Source organism: Panicum hallii, chromosome 6 (assembly GCF_002211085.1).
Source record: "Panicum hallii strain FIL2 chromosome 6, PHallii_v3.1, whole genome shotgun sequence".
Classification (NCBI taxonomy): domain Eukaryota; kingdom Viridiplantae; phylum Streptophyta; class Magnoliopsida; order Poales; family Poaceae; genus Panicum; species Panicum hallii.
This window is the reverse complement of record NC_038047.1, coordinates 39,492,810-39,498,132: the sequence shown is the minus strand read 5'-3', so window position 1 is coordinate 39,498,132 and position 5,323 is coordinate 39,492,810.

Here is a 5,323-nt window from a genome sequence, read left to right as displayed (position 1 = left end):
AATGGGCCTATTGTAAAGGCTCAAATATCTATTTACGAATGTTGTACCTACCAAGGGCTCGGGTGGAAATTGGCATTACTCCCTCTATATAAAGGACCCAAGAGGTCAGAAGGAGGGGACTCCTCACCAGCTTATATATTTTGTGCCTTTGGAGCTCTCTCTTTCTCTTTCTCGACTACTTGGCGAAGTTACATCCCAACACAAGCTAAGAGCTTATATTATAACAGGCTATAAGCAAGCTAAATGCTGAGGTGGAGGAGAAAGGAGAGAAGAGAGAGAAAAAGCGGGCTGTAAGCTTACAGCCGGCTTGGATACAAGAACTAAGAAACTTTATGAGAGAGACAAGTGGGCTGTGTATTAATGGTAAAGAGCTCTGTATGAGTGGGCTGAAAGATAAGTTGCAAAGATCCTTACGGCCAGTAGCCGGCTGTATTATTAAGCTTGCTCTAACTGGATCACGAATCCTACTCAGCAATATATAGCTTTGCACATTTTTCTAGGAGGAGCTTGATGAAGCAATACTAAAAGAAATGAGAAGCCAATAATTCTAGGTTCACATGGGAGGATTACAAGTTCATGACATTCACTACTCGGGTGACTGGAGTGCAATAACAGACATCTATACTGCTTTTATATTTTAGCATTATTTTTTTGCTATTATGATGCTTGTTGCCACTTCTCTCATGTAAGGTGAATGAGTTTGTTTTGCTTGAGAAGGTTATGAATGAGATCAACCGGATGAATAAACACCACACCTGAATTTTCAACAAGACACCGGCACATTGCAGCTAGGGATGCAAGTGGGTACCTAATGATGATTTATGGATCAACTAAATAATGACGATGGCATGCCATACTAGTTCATTTCTCCTCCTAAATTAATTACGTACAATACCATTCTAGTTTATTTTATCAAGTTTTTGGATGACCTAATAATCCAAAATAAATATAACTTGCATCCTAATTGCAGCTGAAAGGTATATAATACATTTTCTCCACAGCTACATGGAAAACCCTAATTTATACTTACAGCCTAATTTCATGTGGAAGTTGTTTGCAAGGAGTTCCACAAACAGTTGGTGATTGGATAACTCATTTTCTGAATGGGCAATGACAACGGTAAACATCACTATGCTTCTGCTTGACACTGGGCAATGCGCAGAAGTAATTGTTGCCCCCATTCACGTCGTTGCAACCTGTTTGCAGTCCAGAGTCGGTCCTGAAGAGGGAGCCACATGAAGAGCTTGTATCTCGGCGGCGCCCATGGCTTGCAGATAAGGTCCGGGTATGGGAAGATGACTGATCCATCAAACTGCATGTTATATGCGGACCGAGCCATATATTCGCCTGACGAAGTTCTAGTTCTGGAGATTTCATCCTCCTCTTTCTGCATGGGGATTGAAGCCAACTTGAGGAGGGAGATGGGTACTTTAGGAGGAGGATGTTTTTCTTTCCTAGGAGAACTAGTCTACTAGGCGTGTTCTTGAAATATTCAAGTGCGTAGCCAGGTCAATGGCTTTCCCGCCGTACCTATATAGTCGTTTGCTGAGTCTATATATATGTACCACCCGTTTCGTTTCTGAATTTATTTTAAAGAGTATCTAAAGATATTAGATTTGATATGATGCGCTCATAATTTTAAATATTCTTAATTTTAATATACTGTTTGTATATTGCTAGTCAAGGCATGGTACTGGAGCTTATTGTGTTGATACATCTTAATGCACTTATATTTGAGATCGGAAAGAGTAATGCATAGGAAACTGTTTTTTTTCTAAAACTGACCTACAACCTAGGGCAGCGCTATATGAAAGGAAAAAATCTAAATTACTCCCCTCAACTATAGCCAAAATTCAGATAAACCCCTAAATTATCGTTTGGTTCATTTTACCCCCAAACTATGCTCTTTGGTTCAAATAACCCCTAGTGCAATTCGTCTTTTTCATTTCTCCATGCATAGGTGGAGTTTTAAGTTGAAATTTTACAAGATGATGGTACACATCATAACACATGTTAGAAAAAATAAAACATAATTCTTTATCGTTGTTTTGTTAGGTTATGATATTTAATAATAAATTAATCATTAGAGTTCAATATTATATGAAATATAACAATGAAAAGCTATAACAATTCTTTTAATATGCATTGTGATGTCCGATCCACTACTATCCTGCAAAATTTAAAATTAAATTAAACTTATGTATGGAGAAATAAAAAGGATAAATTATATTAGGGGTAAAATGAGGTAAATTGAACTAAGATCTAGTTTAGGAGATTATTCAGATTTTGGCTATACTTGGAGGAAGTAAATTGAACTTTTTCCTATAAAACTTATGCTGGCATTTAATATATTTTTTTTTCTTTTTGCGGAAGAAAGTTTCACACGAAGCTGACGCCACTTCTGATCACCAGCTGCTACGTTTTTCCAATCATCAACAACATTAATCAAGAAGCTATGACGTGTATGGCGCCAGGTCTTAGGCAACCTATATAGCTTAGTACTCCTTAATTTGGTTTCGTAGGCGTATAAGGATTTTAAAAATCAAACTTCATAAATATTGATGAAGAATTAATTAAATCATATGCATAATTGTGCATAAAATTTACATGAATATATTCATATTTCAAATACCTTTTAATATGATATAATTTTTCTAGCAATAAATGTTATGTATTGTAAATAACAATTGATGATCGAAGTATAACTCTAAAAGCTTTTCAAATCATAATCTACCCACTAAAACGAATAGGGAAATAGCAACCAGTAATTTACAGTTTAGTATTATGTATGTTACATATGTAAGTAAATAAAGTACACATCTCTTTATCGGCCGCTCTAGCATGACATTGTTTGTAGTACCATCTCAATGAATTCACATACGAAATGTCCAAGGTGATCTGTAAATTTTTAGTTAGTTTAGTGTTTTTTGTTGAACTAGTCCTTTCAAATTTGTTTAGTGCGTGTACAAAGTTTTCAAATTGTTATGTGTGCATTTGCAAATGGTCGAATTAGGTTCCGCAGATCATTGAAAGAATATTTTAGAAATTGTCAACTGCACATGGAAGGCAAAAAAACAAACACGCCGCGCACTGCAATATGTGTAAGGATTAAAAAAATAAAAATAAAGTGAATATAAATTTTAAAAAATAAATGAACCTAGCGCCTTGTTTTTTTTTTGAGGGGGACCTAGCGCCTTGTGCATCAGCTCACTTGATGGTGGGCCTTCATGCTTCATGGGCCGTCTTTTTGTTGGCAAACAAACTGGCAGGCCGGCCTTTCACTCCTGCAGGCTGCTGCAGTGCCGCCGTTCCCTTCGCCTCCCTCAAACCCTACGCGTCCTCCCATCTCAATCTCTTCCACCACCATGGAGGCGCTCCTGACGCGTGGGGCGGTGGCGGCCATTGCGGCTAGCAAGATGTGGTAGGTGGCGCCGGCGGCACAGCGGGCGGTGCTGCAGGTTGTGGAGGTGTCGTGGGTGGCCGAGCCGCCGGTCGGGCTCGATGGGTGCTGCCTCTGCCGCCCGAGTACGGAGACCCACCGCAAGGTGCTCTCCGACGGTGTCCACACGCTGGGTCAGTTCAGCCTCTCGACCCCCCTCAAGCACTACGTCGAGGATGGCCACATCCGCAAGGGCACTGTCCTCCGGCTCCTCGTCTTCTGCTGCAATGTCTGCAGTACCGACAAGTACGGCATCTTGCTGCTTGGTCCATCCTTTTTGGTGCTCCGCAGTGTATCCGAGTATCGTCTGATCGTCCGGTCGAATGTCGTTTGCTAGTCGCTCTACTATGCAATACACTATGAAAAATGGGGGGTTTTAGTCTTAGGTTTAATTTTTCTGATCCTTTAGCTGTTCCTTTTGATGGGCGCCTAAGCAAGTCTTGTGATGCGTGAGATAGGGTGCTTTTAGTTTTAGTATTGGACCACTGGAATTTCCTGGTACAAGTACAATATGTTAGCCCAGTGATAAAAATGCCTTTCTTGATTTTACTTCTACTGCATTTGGCTTTATTTCTTGGTGGATGGGGATGGGATTGTGCGCAGACATTTCATTTCGATGAGTGATACATCTTTCTTAGTTTACTAGGTTCAGTGTAGATGTCATTATGGGGGTGTTTGGCTTCATGAATGGATGGTCCATCGTCATCTCATTCTCGAATTCTTGTTTGGTTTGAGAAATGTAATTGGTTGATCCTTCGCCACCTCATTCCTCATATACCCATAATTGGTATAGGAATGAGGAATGGATTAATCTCACCAAAATTTATGGGATCAACTCACGATGCACCAGTGCACCACCCCCTCAAACCAAACACCCCATATATAGGTGAATCTTGTGTATCCTTTCAATAAGAGAGAGAAAAGGTGAATGTTGTGTAAGCTTACTTAAGCGAGTTTACTATCCACGTAGTCTCCATGGCAATGGTTCCATTGAAGAGGTACTGATCAGATGCAATCTTTCGATATATTTTCCTATATATTTTGTATCTGCTATTCTAATTATCTTATGTAGTTATGTATTCACAGTTCTGTGTTGTTTACTATCTGCTCTATTGATGCTATATTTGGAGTCCTATACACATCTATGTAATCCACAACCCTAAATTCTTTTTATGTTGCTTTCTAAATTCAGGACCATCATTTACGAATTTGAAGTGCTGTGAACCGAGTGTGCGCTGATCGGGAGCCCCATACCTTATCAGCAAGGTCTCGATCATGGGGATTTGGATGCCAAATCTTCAGATAGTGATGTGGCACCAAGATCAAGTACCAGTGGCCGACGCATGAGCGTTTCATCTTATGTGAAACTGTTTCGGGTGCCTTATCAGCAAGGTCTCTAGCATGGGGGTTTGAATGCCAAATCTTCAGATGGTGATGTGGCACCAAGATCAAGTACCAGTGGCCGACGCATGAGCGTTTCATCTTATGTGAAACTGTTTCGGCTGCCTTATCAGCAAGGTTCTAGCATGGGAATTTGAATGCCAAATCTTCAGATGGTGACGTGGCACCAAGATCAAGTACCAGTGGCTGACGCATGAGTGTGCGCTTCATCTTATCGGAAACTGTTTCGGATGCTGTAGACTGCAGGTTAACGGCGGATGCGCCCTGGTTGTGCCAAGGGCTCAGCATGCTGAGTGAGCGAGCCCATTGCTGCACGTGAAGAACTTGGTTTCGTGTGTCCATCTGCTGGTTTGTCCAGCCTCACCATCCTGATGTGCTGATGTCCTTTTGTTATGAACATGGATATGTATATAGTGTCCTGCTGTCTTACTTCCTGCTGTCATGCTATGGTGGCTGCCTGGATGGTCCATTTTGTGTCCGGAT